At 36.3% G+C, this 17837-nt stretch overlaps 1 pseudogene; it reads left to right on the top strand.

Annotated features, from left to right (window-relative positions):
* The first annotated feature begins 8453 nt into the window (after positions 1-8453).
* Positions 8454-17304, top strand: LOC120207235 (annotated as a pseudogene).
* Positions 17305-17837: the final 533 nt, after the last annotated feature.

Below are 17837 nucleotides of genomic sequence, written 5' to 3'. Positions count from 1 at the left end.
GGAAGACTTAATACCATATGCGACAATAAATAATGTAAGTTAACACAAATACTATCATATATAAACACGTTATTAATAGTAGACGTTTAACTTTGTTTGAGTTTTTATATTTTTAGGAGGCCAACACTCCATTAATGAGACTGACATCCACGGAGACTGAGCTTGCCACTGATTGGTGGCAAGCTAGTCAGCGTTTTCTTGATGGCACGAATGATGAGCAGCCTCCACTTCCTCCACTTCGAGAGCCATCACCTCACCCAGAGCCATCATCTGATCGACCCGACTATACACCTCTACAACGAGAGCCATCACCTATCCCGTCACATCATCGAGCCTCTTCTCCACCATCACCTCATGATAGGCGACCGGCAAAGCTCCACGACTTCTATCTCCCTGTTCTCCACCTCCACCTCCACGGGATGAGTCAAGGAAGTTACGTGATGAGGTCAATGCCTTGCGTGAGGAGATCGGTACTCTACGCGATAACGATGGTGCATGGCGTGTGGAGGTGTCTACTTTACGTGGTGAGGTTGCCGCTCTACGTGAGATGGTAGTATCGTTGCAGAATGAGGTTCATACTATACGCAACGAGATAAGTTTAAGATTTTCCATATTTAACTTGATGATAAATTTACTCGTAATTTCACTTAGATTAACCATTTCACTTAGATTGCTTAGTAAATTTATTCGGTTGCTGCCAATACTGCTAAACTGTTTATTAACACTGTGAAGTTAATATTTGTCTTTTGTTGTCTTTTGGTTGAAGTAAATTTGTTCGGTTGATGCCAATTCTGCTAAACTGTGTATTCTTTAACACTGTGAAGTTAGTATTTGTCTTTGTTTTGTCTTTTGGTTGAAAGTAAATTTGTTCGTTTGCTGCCAATTCTGCTAAACTGTGTATTCTTTAATACTCTGAAGTTAGTATTTGTCTTTGTTTTGTCTTTTGGTTGAAGTAATACAATCCATTCAAGTTTCAATTTGCAGAAGAAGAAGAAATAGTTTATTCTTGAAACTATATTTTAGCAACACTGTTTTGTCTTTTGGTTAAAATGAAAATCGCAACGAGAGAATGAAAACCGCAACGCGAAACCAAAAATCACAACGCGAAACTATAATCGCGTTGCAATTTTCATTTCGCATTGCGATTCTCTTGTTGCGATTTTCATTTCGTGTTGCGATTCTCTCGTTGCGATAGTCATTTTTCACGTTGCGATTTTAAGTTCCAGAAACTATTATTCTTCTGCAAATTGAAACTTGAATGAATTGCATTACTTCAACCAATAGACAAAGACAAATACTAAGTTGACAGTGTTGCAAGTTTGAAACATATTTGTCTTTGTTATCTGATGCATTTTGTGAACTATGATAGAATAATGACTTGGGTGAATTCAATGCAAGTTTGAAACATATTTATCTTTGTTTTCACTGTTTAAATATCATGTCTGTTTATTTACTGATTTTTGTATTTAATTATTTAGTGGCCCGATAAGGTGGATGCTTTACGTCGGGTTTTTCTTGCACGACAGAGTTCACGCATTAGACGGCGTGCATGTGCTATTAAGTCTCCGTACACCCCAATAGTGCGAAGACACCGCAAGAAGAAGCACAACTCGCCTGTCATCCCTTAAGAGTCCACTCCTATCGTTGAAGAGGCCCCTATCATTCCTCGAGAGTCCCCTCCCACCGTTCAAGAGGCCACTATCATCGTTGAAGAGGTCCCTCCCACCATTCAAGAGCCCGATTCACATGGCGTCATATGTAAGATTCTTGAGAAACCCTCTGACGTGCCGGACATGATGGATGATAGTTGGCTCTCGTATGAGTTACCGGCCAGTACCATTCCGATATCTGAAGTGGAGATGAGACAACTACTAGACACAATTCTGGATAACACCCTTTGGGCTAAGACCGCAATTGATTTTTATCTACATGAACGGAGCCAGGGGTGTTTCACTGACATATGCAAGCTCAACGATGATATCTATTTGTTGCTTGATCGGTCTTGGTGGGGCGTATTATTAGGGGTCGAAGACAATGGCTATTTCGATGGAGGGGTAAGTCTTATATTTTTCTTATATTTCAATTTGATTATTTTTTTAAAAAATTTATGTAAGTTACTAATATATGTCTTTTTTTGTAAAATAGCATATCGATGAGTGGGTGTCACGTCTTCTAATAATTATGAAACTTAAGGAAAATAAAAGAAATACACAATATACAATTATGCTGACGTCTTTTAACGCCGTTCACTTGAAGAATCAACGAGATGAATCATTTACGTTGGGCAATGGACAAGCTAAACTTTATCCTGCATGGTGGGAGGTCGGTAAGGTTAGTATTTATTTTAGATTGAGTTTAAAGGTATTCATAAATAAGTGCGCAAATGAATGAATTACTACTTATGATTGCAGATGTTTATCCCTGTTTTGGAACGTAAACATTGGCTTCTCGTCGAGCTTCAGCTCCCATCCCTTAAGGCAATAGTATATGACAGCATGATAAATTACATATCATTGGCTGATTTAAGAGATATTATTAAGGGATAGAGCTCTCATTTGGCTAAATTCTTGGATGCGATAAATTATTGGACTCGTTCTGGAAACAAGAAGCCAAAGAAGCTCAATATTACAGTTAGCAGAGACGAGACCGCACCACAACAAACGAATAGACCAGAAGGGATTGTGGTCCTCTCGTATGCTTATCGTTGGAGCGTTTGATCACAGGAAGTATAAAGTATCTACCTCTCACAAATAGAGATAGAGCTGCAGTAGGCTTGTGGTTTCGGCATTATATGGCTAGATCGATATATACGAGACGCTGCCTACCTGTATCCGCGTTATAAAAATGTTCATAAACAATTGGTAAGTTTATAGGCTTTTGGTTTGAAAATGTTTGGTTAAGTACCTAGAATTCAATAATTTGCTGTTTGTATGTTTTAGATGTGTAGAAAGTGTTGTTTGAGCAAATGTTTGGTTTCTGCAGGTTAATCTCATAAGTGAGCTGCGTGAAAATGATGTATGGCTGCAAAAGTTGATTCAATAGGAGATGAGGAAATAAGAATTATTGCTTATTTTTTGATTGTTTAATTGATTTGTAAAAGTTGATTTGTTTAATTGATGTGAACATAATTCTTATTTGTGCTTGTTTAATTGATTGAAATATAATGGTTGATTTTGTTGATTTCAATCTGCATTATGTTGAAAGCAAAAATGACTATCGCAATGCGAAATAAAAATCGCAACGCGAAATGAAAATCGCAACGACAAAATCACAACGCGAAACTAAATTCGCGTTGCAATTTTCATTTCGCTTTGCGATTCCCTCGTTGCGATTTTCATTTCGCATTGCGATTCTCTCGTTGCGATTTTCATTTCGCATTGTGATTCTCTTGTTGCGATTTTCATTTCGCATTGCGATAGTCATTTCCGCGTTGCGATAGACATTAAGATGATTGCGAACGTCATTTCCGTGTTGCGATAGTCAAATGAATGCCTAATAAGTGATAACAACTGAACATATCATAGCAATTTTCAAACTCAAGTTACTAATACATGCCTAACTGAAAATGTTAAAAGTTCACACATAAAATCTACATAATACAACGTTTGCATTTAAAAATCACCTAAGTTAACAGTCCCAAAAGGTGAAGCCGGTTATGATTGGGATTTTAAAGATGATTGCGATTTTGATTGCCTTTTGCTTGACACCATATGAGCTTAGATTTTGATGAGGATCCATATTTTGGTAGAGGAAAAGATGATTGTGATGGCACTGGTGATCCACATGTCAACCTTGTATGACCATTTTCCTTGCACCGACTACATGTCGATCTCTTCTTCTCTTCACCCTTAGACGGTATACGATCGTGACTTTTTGGTCGGCCAGGTAGCCTTCTGTCCATGGCTGGTGGCAAAACTGTTTGTAAGTCATCTGGTATGTCCCATTCAGAAGGATGTGGAATAGGGTAGACAATCTCGCAATAAGTCTGTCGATATACTTCTGTAGTGTAGCAATCCATAGCGTATGCGCTTGAATCATCTTGGTTTAGATGAAGAGAAACTTTTATAACATGGCCACACGGATAACCAGATGTTTGCCATTTCATACAACTACACGTCTTTGCATTTAGATCGACAAGCCCATTTAAGTTATTATCCAGTACTTCAAACAAAGTGTTTGAACATGGTTCAACTTTTCATGACGTTGACTTCACAACACGTTTCGTTATCTTTTTTTCTGTCCATGGTTTAACACGATGTTCCAATGTTCCTGTAAATTTAAATAAATAATACTTAGTAAAATATATGATAAGTTACGAATTTAAAGAAATAATACCTGCATGGTTTCTTTTCTTGTAGTACCACTGTTGAATAGAGGCTCGAAAAAACTCCATTAACATAGTAATGGATAATTTCCGGGAATGACGACTTAGAGCGTTGATTGATTCTGCACTATTAGACATCATGAAACCATATCTTGCTCCAAGTTGATGTACTCTTGACCATCTTTCAAACCCGACATCTTCTAGTGTTTGAGCACACTGAGGCAAAACACGTCTTAAACAGTTTATATGTTTATTAAAATCCACTTCCCGATAAGCTTTTACAGCCTTCCAGTATGTCCATTTGTGATTTGTTATACCAGCAGACCTTGATTTTAGATTTCTATACAAATGAACACCACAAAGTCCACGAAAAGCATCTGGGAAACACCTTTTAATAGCGTTGTCAATTGAGTTTGCCCTATCGGATATGATTGTCAGATTGCTAATAGGACCTATATAATCCCTAAGATACCCCATAAACCATGTCCATGAATCAGAGGTTTCAGATTTGCCAACCCCGTAAGCTATTGGCAGTATCCCATTGTTAGCATGCATGGCTACTGCTAATAAGTTTACTCCAAGGTATCGACCTTTTAAATGTGCTCCGTCAACTATAATAACTGGGCGCATGCAATTAATAAACGAACGAATCTACAAAATCATATACACAAGAAATATAATCATTTAAATGTGAAATGCATGTAACTAACAAAAATGAGTCAACAAAATTATATTGATTTACTAACCGCAGCACCAATGGCGATAAACATCAACTCAAAGCGTCAATCTCTATCTATTTTGATATGAGTTACCGACCCAGGATTTTTCGGCTTTAAATTGTGACAATAAGTCGACAGTTGGGCAAACGATGCTTATGGCGACCCCCTCAACAATTCCAAGGCATAACATTTGGCTCTCCAAGCTTGAGAATATGAGATACTAATCTTGAACCGAGCATTCATGTCAGTCATAATTTCATGTCCCCGATATACCCTACCATTCAAAAACATTAACTCAGCCAGAAAACCACCAAACACATTTTTGTTTACATGTCTATGGTGAGGAAAAACTTGGGTTCTTGAACATGTATGTTTATCAATAAAAGTCCTAACTTGAAACATTTCGCAATCTTTTATCCTCTTTGCAATCATACGCCACATACAATTTTTGTCAATCATACACCTTGTTTTGAAACGATCTTTGCTTGATTTGTTAACTTTTAGTTGATAGCCATCTTCCACACATTTCGTATACAAAGCTATCTTCAAGTCTTCCTTTGTATCAAAACAATCATATTTCTTGATACGAATAATTTTTGTGTAACAATCAACTGCTATCTTTACCAACTCTTCTTCCGGTATCTGAAGTAATTCTGGCATATTCCAGTTATACTCCCGTGGCATTTTCTTCGGGGACTTTTCTTTGGGGATTTATTCTTCTTCTTTTTCTTCTTCAGTGTTATATGAATTACATAATGGATGTTCAACATGTTCATTTACAGTCGTAACTTCCTCCTCATTATCATCAACAACATCTTCCTCGGCAACGGCTGTTTCATCATCAAAATTCGGGTATTGACCAATATCAAAATCATTACACGCAGGGTCTGTTTATTCTTCTGAAAAATCATCAAAATTCGAGTATTGACCAAGATCAAAGTCCGGGTATTGACCAAGATCAAATTTCGAATACTGACTAGTACTCACAATTTTTTTTGTTGGCTCATCATCGTCTAACTGGTCAATACAAAAACCGGAATTTGGTGTTGAAAGTTGATTGGGATTTGGATTAGGGAAAGGTTGTGGGTTTTGAGATTGTGTTTGGCATTGGAAATGTGGTGAAACAATATTTGCTTGGTGATGAAATTGTAGTGAAACCATTAAATTTTGAGCACCATAAACTGGGGTTGAAAAACTTAGTTGATTACTACCCGCTACTGACCCAACTTCACTACTTCTAGGTTCAACAACATACAATGTAACATCATCACTTGAAACACTAATGTAAGCAATGAATCGTTCAACATCTTCATTGTCGGTTAACAAATAAACTTTACCATTTCTCTGATAAGATAGCCTAAATCCACTTAGGGGCTCTAAATTCAATTTATTTGCAACACGTAACATTAGAGTTTCATAAGTTAACTTTTTTAATGACAGTTTTAGTTGAAGATTCATGGGTAAAGGCATATATTGTAAAACACCATGAACATTCTCCTATGACCCTCCAAAACATAAATCTATCCAAACATGATCAACATTAGATGATTTCATTATTGTAAATTAATTTACTAAACAAACAAGCTGCGAAACTAAAACCTATTGCCGGATGGGGAAGGATGTCGTTGGATATAGGAACGGATGTCGCCAGAGAGAGTGATAGATGGAGATGGAATGAGTTGCGATTTAGGGATTTAGGTTATGAGTTGCTGCTGCTGCGTAGTTATATACCCAAAACATTTGTGTTGCGAAATTAAAACCTGTTGCGAATTCAGAAACCGAGTTGCGAATTTGAAATTCAGTATTGCGATAGTCAGAATCTCATTGCGATTTACCAAATTCGCGTTGCGATTTACGAAAATCGCAACGTGAATTAGGAAAATCGCAATGTGATTACGTAAATCGCAATGCGATTACGTAAATCGCAATGCGATTACGTAAATCGCAATGCGAATACGTAATCGTATTGCGATTTACGTAATCACATTGCGATTTACGTAATCACATTGCGATTTACGTAATCACATTGCGATTTTCCTAATTCACGTTGCGATTTTCGTAAATCGCAACGCGAATTTGGGAAATCGCAATATGATAGTCAGAATCGCGTTGCGAATCTGGAAACTGATTTGCGATACCGGAGATCGCGTTGCGAATTATCGATCGCATTGCGATTTAGTTGATCATTTTGGCAAATCCAAAAAAAGTTGGTTAAAATCGTATATTATAAGGCATTTTTGGTCACTGAGGTTATTTTCTCTTATAAAAAATGTAACATTTTTACAAAAAAAAAAAGTAACATATTAGGTTGCAATTGAAAATGTTACGAAGAATGTAACATTTTATGTTGCATCCAACCTAAAATATTGTGCTTTGTGACTATTTTTTATCACGACCATTTCCATCATTTTTAGTCTTAAATTATTAAGTTGTACCGCATAACTAGCTGTCTTGTAGCCATCTCTTCACCAAGAATTTCACTGTATTCTCAGGCTTCACCCACATCATCTGTTGGGGTTAACATTATCGACACATACCATAACAATCTATTCAATCAGGGATGCATTTAGAGGAACGGTTGGGAGCACTCGTGCTGAAAATTTAAATCATGATATATTTAGATTTTTTATATTTTTTATTGATAATTTCTTTTCGCTCATTAAAATTTTATAACATAAAATTTATCTTAATTCACTCTACACCGATTCCAATTACCCAACTGATCCACCATATCCTGAAATACCTAGTCTTGAAATGAGGCACACTAATATCTAATTATGCACTTCAAGACATTCCATACTAAAATTTATTGAGTGATATTAGTAGTAAAAAAATATGATTCTTTTAAAAAGATTTAAATTCAAATAATTATATATATATATATATATATTATCAATGAACTAAAAAAATTCTAAACAAATATTATTTTATTACTGATGAAGATTGTTAAAAACAAAATAAGACATATGCTACTAAAATTTTTAATATAACTAATTCTATATACACATAATATCAATTGAATTAGATTTAATTAATTTATTAGTTAACATAATTTTTTCTTGTCAGTCAAAATTTAGTATATACGACTAAAAAGTGACTTTACCGAAATCGATAAAGAATTACTTAAAATATTATTATTTATATCTAAAACATCAATACTTTTTAATATTTCTGATAAAAGTAATCAACAATAATAAAATCGGTAGAAAAAAAAATAATAAAATCTGTAACGTTTTACCGATTTTATTAACAAACCCGATAAAATACCTACTAATAACAAAACTAATAAAAATAATAATTTTCTTAATAAATTTTTACTAATTTTATTATTTAAATAATAATAAAAACAGATAATTACTTTTTTTAGTCATACCACACGTTTTCATTTCCCATTCATGATGTAGAGAAAAAAAGGCTAAAACCCTAGAGCCTAAATAAAACGCCAACAGCTGAAACGATCTATTTTGCATCATAACCTCCATATCCGCCGTTATTCCACATTTCACTTTCTCAAAAATCCCACGGCCGTGGGTGGAAACGGAGGCGGATCCGCTATGTCATCGTTGCTCGAATCATGCAAGCTCATAGACCAAAGCTCCTCAGCTCTATCCACCGTCGCCGTGGCAGTTGCCGCCCTCTCCTGCGAGGCCGCAAGGGCTAACTTATCAGCTTTCGACTTGACCGATCCCGGCGATGGATCTGTCGCCAAAGACGACATAGGAGTTTCTAGCGATATCAAAGTCTTACTTCACGGTTCCAAATTGGCAGTTAGTTCTAATAAAGGTGATGATAATGTTAACAAAAATTCATTTTCTAAGATACTTGATGTTTACGGAAATGTGAGGGAAGCGGTTAAGAGTTTGCATTCTGCTATTCGAGTGGTTGCAAATTCGGGCCAGAAGTTAAGCGGAAAAGTTTTGCATTTGTGCTTTGAGTTGAGGAATTTAGGGGAGAGTGGTTTGGAAAGAGTGAGATTGAATTTGGATTCAGTTAGCATCGAGGGTTTAAAGAATATTTTTGAAAATGACTGTTTTAAGCGAGGAACGTTTGAGAAGTGGAGTCAAATTGGCAGTGGACGCGGAGCTGGAGAAGACCATGTGAAGTTGGTGAAGGATGTGGATTCGGTTTTGGGGATTGTGTGGAAAATTGTTGCATGGGAGGCTGTCACTGCGTTTTTTGTGCTTGAAGGCGACGAGGTTTTGAATGAGAAGAATGGTGGAAAAGGAGGAGAGGCTGATGGAGGGAATGTGAAAGCTGAAAAGAAGAAGAAGAAGGTTTTGCTGGGGAGGGGGACAAGTTTAATTGTGGAGATGATTAAGGATAGGTTGATGAGTAAGGGGGACGGTTTAGAGAAAATAGTCGTGGAATTTCTATCATTTTAGATCCAAAAGTCCAGATTTTGATGGTCTGTTGAAGAAGGTGAAGGAGATTTTGGAGAGCAATGAAAGTAGAAGAATCCCCAAGACTCCGAAGGTAAAGGCAGAACAATAACTCTTGTTTCCTATTAAATTCAGCCGTAATTTGTTGAAAATATTGTTTAAGAACTTGGAAATAGGGCAGTTGCGTCTTGGTTGGTTTATCTTCATTGATATTATAAATTAAGGAAAGAAAAAATGATTCTACTTCATTATAATGCTATAATCTTATGCCTTATTCTTCAATATTGTGTTTAAGTTTCTCTGATTTTTGTAGGGTACTCGGGATTTTGCAAAAGAACAAATGGCAATAAGAAAGAAAGCATTTTCTATTATAACAAAGGTTTTTGAGAGGCATTGTGCCACTGCCCTGGATACTCCTGCTTTTGAATTGAAGGAGACTCTTACCGGAAAATATGGGAGGATTCAAAGTTGATTTATGATCTTGCAGACCAGGTTAGTAAGAACTGATCAATTAGAACGAAGGCATCTTTTCTTTTTTGTATTTTCCTTTTATTTAGATTCCCCCCCCCCTTTCTGATCAGCAACCTAGAAGTTTGTTTATTATGGCTTATTTATCAAGAGAAGTGACATGTATGTTTTATTAAGTTTTATCCCCAACTTTTTGTTATATTTGCTTACAGGGTGGAGAGCTTTGTTCTCTACGATATGACTTAACAGTTCCATTTTCTCGGTATGTGGCCATGAATGGCCTCACATCTTTTAAAAGATACCACATAGATAAAGTTTGGAGGAGGGATAACCCATCAAAAGGGAGATATCGAGAATTTTATCAATGTGATTTTGATATTGCTGGTCAATATGAAAAGATGGGACCAGACTTTGAGGTTGTAAGAATTTTGTCAGAAGTACTCAATGCACTAAACATTGGAGATTATGAGGTAAATTGTCATTTTTTATTCCCTGTCAGCATGGCATGTTCAGTTTCTTGATGATAAATTGTTAATTAGTGTCTTGTGTTTTTCGTTGTGGGACTAAACTAACTATTTAGGCAGAAGTACCTTTATTTACTGTTATACCTAATTTTAACATTTTGGATTTTCTACTAAAAAGCATAATAGCAAGTTAGTTATATTTGGTGTTTCATTTTTACAATTTCTGTACAATTGATGCAGTGTAAGCATTCATTCTCACTAGTTTGTGCAAGGTCATGATGGCAATGGCATTTTCTGACATTATGTTTTTTGCTTTTACTGTCATGTTTTGGTTCCAAAGACTGCTTGATTTGCTTTCCAAATTGGTTCATTTCGTTTCTATTGATTTTGACAGATAAAATTGAATCACCGAAAGTTACTCGATGGAGTGCTGGAAATCTGTGGTGTGCCACCAACAAAATTTAGAACTATTTGTTCAAGCATTGACAAGTTAGACAAACAATCCTTTGAACAAGTTAAAAGGGAAATGGTGAGGACCGAAGCCTCAAAATCTGTGCGTCTATCTAGTAGCTAAAGCTGTTGGAGAAACGGTGTAAATATACCACTGTTCAATTATTTATCATGACATGTGAACTTATATCTTGCGACTGTTCCTTTTATTCTTTTTATTTTGCGGACAAATGATTTGTGTCGCATCTCTTGATTTTTTAGTTTGTACTGTCTTACATGTTTCAGTGGTTTCAATTTGAATGATTATGTTCATTAATACTTGCTAGGTGGAAGAGAAGGGGTTATCTGTTGAGACAGCAGGTAAAATTGGCACTTTTGTGAAGATAAGAGGACCTCCTCTGGAATTATTGTCAAAGATTATGGGAGAAGGCGAGGGTAGTGAGCTTCTTAAACACAATGCTTCCAAAGAGGCATTAGGTGACTTGTCACTTCTATTTGATGCTTTGGATAAATCAAGGTGCATAGACAAACTGGTATTTGATTTGAGTCTTGCCAGAGGTCTTGATTATTATACTGGAGTCATATTTGAAGCTGCTTTCAAAGGAGGTGTTCAGGTAAATACTTTTTTCTGCCTGAGGGCTATGAATGCTATGCATATCTATCTTTTACGTTTTTGCATCTGCACTTTAAAAAGAAAAAAAAATAATTACATGTTTCAGAACTTTATGGTGGGTCTAACCAATAATCAAGTTTGAACTTTTATGTGAACATTCAGCCATCAACATTGAAAATCAAAGGAACACTATCCTAACTGGAAATTCTTCTTCCTTTTTTTTTTGAATTAAATATAAGATCTTCCCCCTTCTCTTCTTCTTAGCCTAGGGTGATGGTGACTACTTTCCATTTCCACAGCAATGGTACGAATACGCATAGATACTATCATAAATTTGTGTGTGCGCACACTTCATTAACTTCGGTTAAGGCTATGGAAAATGAAACCTACAAATTGGGTCCTCAATATAAAAGGACTGGGATTTGGAAAGCAACCACACTTTCCTCTCTCTTATTCCTAAGAAGGCCATCCGGAGGGTTAGAAGATTTTAGGCCAATTAGCCTAGTTGGGGGTTTCTACAAATTCTTTCAAAAGTACTAGCGAGAAGGTTAAGCTTGTGTATTAATGAAGTTATTAGTCCATCACAATTTGCATTTATACCGGGGAGACGCATTTTGGATTGTTCGTTTATAGCAAATGAAGGCAATGATTGTTGGAGGAAAAAAGGATTGAAGGGAGTTGTTTTTAAGGTGGATTTCAAGAGTCTATGATTCGGTTGATTGGAGGATCTTGCTGAAATAACGAGTAAAATGGGGTTTTTGGAGCTAGATGGAGTTCTGGATGTACAGTGTATCTCAACAGCTTCCATTTCGGTTTTGGTTGGCACACCTACAGAGAGAATACACACTACTAGAGGATTAAGACAGGGTTGTTCGTTATCCCCTATGTTGTTCAACTTGGGAGGTGAATTGTTACATTTAATGTTGGTGAAAGCAGTGGACAAAGTGCTGTTTGAATTAGGCTCGAAGGATCGTTCTTTCATGTTATCACATTTGCAATTTGCGGATGACTTAATAATTTTTAGCAAGGCTTTTACTCATGATTTGGTGAATATTAGAAGGGTGCTTTTAATTTATGAATTGTTGGTGGGGCTGAAGTTGAATATGAATAAGAGCAGAATTTTTGGAATCATTGTGGGGAGGAGTTAGCTTCTCGGGCCAAGGAAATAGGGTGTGAAAGAGGAGCTTTTCCATCGGAGTACTTAGGTCTACCGTTAGGGGCTAAGAGGAATTCTTTTTCCTTGTGGGAACCAGTTGTACAAAAATTTTATAACAGTTTGGCTGGTTGGAAGGCCAAGTCTCTGTCATTGGCTGAAAGGGCAGTTTTGGTCAAATCAGTGTTGTGCTCTCTTCCAATTTATTACCTTTCTATTTTTCGGATCCCTATTAGTGTTCTCAACAAATTAAATTCTATCATGGCATCTTTTCTATGGGGGGATCGACAGAAAAAAAGAACATCCATTGGGTCAAATGGGAATTGGTGTGTAAGCCAAAGAAGTTAGGGGGTTTGGGGATTCCGAATCTGTTGCTTTTAAACAGGGCTCTTATGGGGAAATGGGTGTGGAAATTTGCTGCAGAAAAAATCTCTTGGTGGAAAACAGTGGTCTGTTGTGTAAACAATATGGATCCAAATTCAATGATGATCCGGAATACTTGGACAGCACATACCTCTTGGATTGGAGAGGAGTTGTTAAGAACTTCTTTTCAAGTGATGCATATGGGGATGTTTTAGGAAAATTTGTGTGTTAGAGCTGGAAATGGAGAAACAATGCAATTTTGGCATGATGTATGGTTGGGTTCGGTTCCTCTAAAGATAGGTTTCCAAGGTTATTTGCTCTATCGAATAACTAAGGGGGAAAGGTTGCATAATTCAGATTGTATAATGATTCGGGTGGGGTCTTGGATATTCAAACAAGAAGGAATTTGGTGGATTGGGAGGTTGAGCAGTGGCTGCAACTTATCTCTCTTGAACAATTCTTCATTGTCATTAGTAGAGGATGATTGTTGGATTTGGTTGGGAACTGGTGAGGGTTGTTTACTGCAAATCATGCGTGCAATTGTATTTTGATAGAGAGGGTAATGATGAAGTAGAAGGTAATTGGGAAAGATATTTTGGAAGGGGTAGCTCCACCACGAGTGGAAACCTTTGTTTGGCAACTTGCTCATCATAGAGTAGCGGTGAAGGAGGAGCTGCTGAAGAGAGGAGTTACTGGGGTGGAAGACACTGTGTGCTCTTTGTGCAGGAAGTGCAATGAGTCGGTCTCACATTTGTTTCTGCACTGTGATGTGGTGTGGGATTTGTGGGCTAAGTTTTTAAAGTACTGGAATGTTTGCTTTGTGGTTCTGGCTAAGTTGATGGAATTCTTAATTGCGTGGGATGAGCTTGTTCCGAGATCTATCATATGGAAGTTTATCCCTAGGGCTGTGATGTGGTCGGTTTGGAAATGTAGGAATGAGGTGATTTTTCAGCAAGGGAAGGGTGATTCTGCGCTGTTGTTCTTCATTACAAGATTCAAAATTGTTTCTTGGTTTGGAACTTCATTTAAGGACGTTCATGTTCCTTTCGATTCCTTGATGGGGGATTTACAACTAGCAGACTTGAATGGTAATCTGGAAAAGAGGTCTCCTCCTTCTTATAGGTGGAGTCCTCCTCCGGAAGGGTTCTTAAAAGTAAATGTAGATGGTGCAATGGTCAAAGGTTGAGATAAGGGTGGAATAGATGGATTGATTAGGGATGGTAGTGGTTCAATGCTTGGGTCGTTTTCAGAAGAAGGTAGGGGGAGGCCTCCTTTACTTGCAGAGCTTTTGGCGGTCAAAAGAGGGTTGAGTCTTATCGAGGAAGTTGGTTACATTCCAAGTCAGAGGATTATTTTGGAATCGGATTCTACTAATGCTCTAAAGGATTAAAAATTCGGACCATAGCTTCTTTGTTCAAATCCTTGGTGAGGGATATAGCTACTCGTGTGGAAAGGAAGGGTATTATCACAAGGCATATTTCGAGAGCTGCAAATTGGGAAGCGGATGAATTAGCAAAAGCTGGTATAGGTTGATTTTTGGGTTTCTTTTGTGGTTAAAGGTGTTATACCTTGGCTGTTCTTTTTAAGGGAGTTATGAGGGTGCGTTATGTATTCAGAGTTATGGATTAAAGGTTATGTTGTTAGTAGTTAGTCATGAAGGTGTGGAGGTGTATTATGTTCTCATTAATAAAAGTTAGAGGCACTCTTTTCCTCCTTCCTATGTCCTTCATGTTATGTTTATAACATGTAGGATATGAAGGGGGGTTTTAATGAGGCCTTATTTTATCAAAAAAAAAAAAGAAACAGAAGTCACCGAGTACTTCCACTGCCTAGATTTTCTCTAGAGCAGACATTTCCAGAGAACTTGCAAGAATGTCTCCATCATTGAGCCTTTTGAGCATGTAACTTACAATTGAAATGTTATGGAAAGACAAGCAATGGGATGATATCATATCGTCACACGCATCACCATTCATCCTTTTTTTTATAGGAATGGTAGGCCTCGTTAAAAACCCCTTCATGATTAAGGATCATGTTGAAAACATTTTGATATTTCGATATAACAAATTAAGTTAAATGAATTTTAAGATTTTCTAAGTATTCGATATTTATTCGAATATCAAAATTACTCTAAATCTTTCAAAAGTCATTTTAATCCTTACTCAAGTGTAAAATTAAGTTTTAATCTTAAACAATTTCAAAATAATTTTACAAAGTATTCGAACTGTTTCAAAGCCAAAAATTCCAAAATTGCTTAGAGAGAACCGATTCCCCCCAGGGGGTACCAATTCCCCCCACTGTTCAACGGTCGAAATATTTGAATTTTACACTTAGGGAACCGATTCCCTATGAGGGGTACCGATTCCCCCATGCTCCAAACTGTTTTATTAATTGATTTCACACTAAAACGGCTATATTATCTTCATTAATGATCCCAACGTTCAGAAGTGATTCAAGGTGTATTTAAGCAAGCTTAGAAGCCATTGATCAAGAACAGGAACATCAAGCAACTAGAATCAAGAGAGAATCAAAGAGAAAGCATCAAATCTCAAGTTTGAGCATTTCAAGTCTATTTTTCATTCAATTCATTTTGTTTTCAAGAATATTTATTATGCTCAATTGTATTCATTCTTGTGTTCTTTTCCTTGTTCTAGAATTGTGCAAACAATCTACTTGTGAGGATTTCCTTGTAAGTTTGCAAATTTGTATTGTTCTCTTGGAAGAGAGTGTTCTCAAGAATTTGAGGTATAATTTTGAGGGTTTGTAAGGTTACTCTTTGTCCTCAAAAGAAAGACAAATTAGTGAATTTGTGGAAAATCCTTAGTGTGGATAGCTAAGGTAGTGGACTTAGAATTTAGTTGAGAAAGTCGAATCACTCTAAATCGCGGTGCAAATTTTCAATTTTCTGCAAAACCTTCCATCAAAATTTTAATTATCAATTCACTCCCCTCTTGGCCATATTCGTCAATCGATTAACTCAACAGATCACAAGGTGCTCCTTAATCAGCGGAAGGAGAAAAAGAGTGCCTAAATAATTCATTGATAACCACAAGTTACAAAAACTTAGAAACAACCATACAATCTCTCTTACAGATAACCAACCCAAAGCCTAACAGATAACCATTCATCCTTAAAATATGATACATGCATTTATCGATGCAATGACATACCCTTCTTTTATTTTGTTGGTTATATTTAGTTACCTGACGGTATGATTAACCTATTTTTTAGGTTGGTTCAATTGGTGCTGGTGGACGTTATGACAATCTGATAGGAAATTTTGGCACAAAGCAGGTTCCTGCTGTGGAATGAGCCTTGGAATTGAGCGAGTATTGACTATAAGGAAGAGAAAGCACAGAACCAGGTGATTTTTATTCCTAACTTGTTTACGATATATCCATTGAATCTATCCTGTTATGTTGTCATTTCTCTCAACTATTTTAACAACTCTTAATCAAGTTGATATTGCTGATTGAGAGGTGCTAATTTTTTTGTTATATGAATTATTTTACTTTGCACAGTCTAAGCAGGATTTGTGTTCCTCTGGCCTTTATTGTATGATAGACAAATTTGTCAGAATTTCATGTCAAGGCTGTCTTTTTGTAACCTGAAGTTGTGATTCAGCTCTAACTGTGTTAAATGGTATTCGAAACAGAACAACTGTCATACATTACATCTTATTTTAAGTAAATATTGATTACGGGTAGATTGTTCATAGTGTCTACCTGGAATCTTGTTCCTTTTCGCCCGTGATTATGAGTAAATAGTTTTCTTGATTACATTTCATAGTAATATTGTTCGTGTTACTCATCTGTCATCCTTATGATTACATATTTGAACACGAGTATCGAGGTTCAATCCTCATATGAAAGACTGGAAAAAAATGGAGCATACTTAGTTGGACAAATATCTGAATTCGACACTTTCTCCCGAGACAAGTAACATAGTGATTTTAATAACTACCTTAATTCTACCCCCACTCTATGTATTCGTATACTTTTTGTGTGATGTACTAATGTAGTTTGGGGATGGGACTTGCTTGCAGGCAGTCCGAGCCACAGAAACCCAAGTATTGGTGGCTGTTCTGGGGGATAAACTCAGTGTAGCAGCAGAGCTGGTGAGCGAGCTATGGGACGTAGACATTAAAGCAGAATATAAGGTTCATAAAAAAGTGATGAGCACATTGAATATGCCATAGACTCCAAGATCCCTTGGATGATCATCGTGGGGAGCGAGAGCTGAATGAAGGTATTTTAAAATTGAAGAACATCGAGACCACGAATGAGGAAGATTCCTAGAAGTAAACTTGTTGAGGAACTACAGAAGCGGTTGAGCCATGAAAAGATTCGCAATCATTCTATTCTAACACAGGTAAATACATTTTCAATATTGTCTCAACAGACAATTACTATAGCAAATGTTGTATTGGGAATAGATTTGGCAACGTTGTGTGTGTCTAAATCCTTTATTATTTAAGGTTTTATGTATTTTGTTTAAATTTTGCAACATTAATGATTCTTCTCATATAGGCTTTGAGATATAAAATTGATAGATTCGGTTTGGTTGAAATAATTATTGTTGTCCCCTAATAATAGGATGTTTTATAGTGTGATTATTGTTGTCCCCAAATAATAGGATATTCAAGTGTCTTACTAAGTTTGGTATACTTAACTGAATGACACTAACTCATTTAGAAAAAATATTTAAAAAAACCGAAGACTAAAATACTAAAATTCATGAAAACTGTTTTATTTGGATTAAATTATTTTTTAACAATTTTATTGATCTTATAAAAATGTTTTTTTTAACTTATATGAAATAGAGTTCTAATGATCCAAACGAATACTATTAGTTGTTATTCTTAAAGCTGCGATATGAAATCTCTTTAAAATCACCTTATAGAC

This window comes from Hibiscus syriacus, unplaced genomic scaffold, assembly GCF_006381635.1.
Source record: "Hibiscus syriacus cultivar Baekdansim isolate YM2019G1 unplaced genomic scaffold, ASM638163v2 tig00014377_pilon, whole genome shotgun sequence".
In the NCBI taxonomy this organism is placed as follows: Eukaryota; Viridiplantae; Streptophyta; class Magnoliopsida; order Malvales; family Malvaceae; genus Hibiscus; species Hibiscus syriacus.
This window is presented reverse-complemented; position numbering and strand designations above follow the sequence as displayed.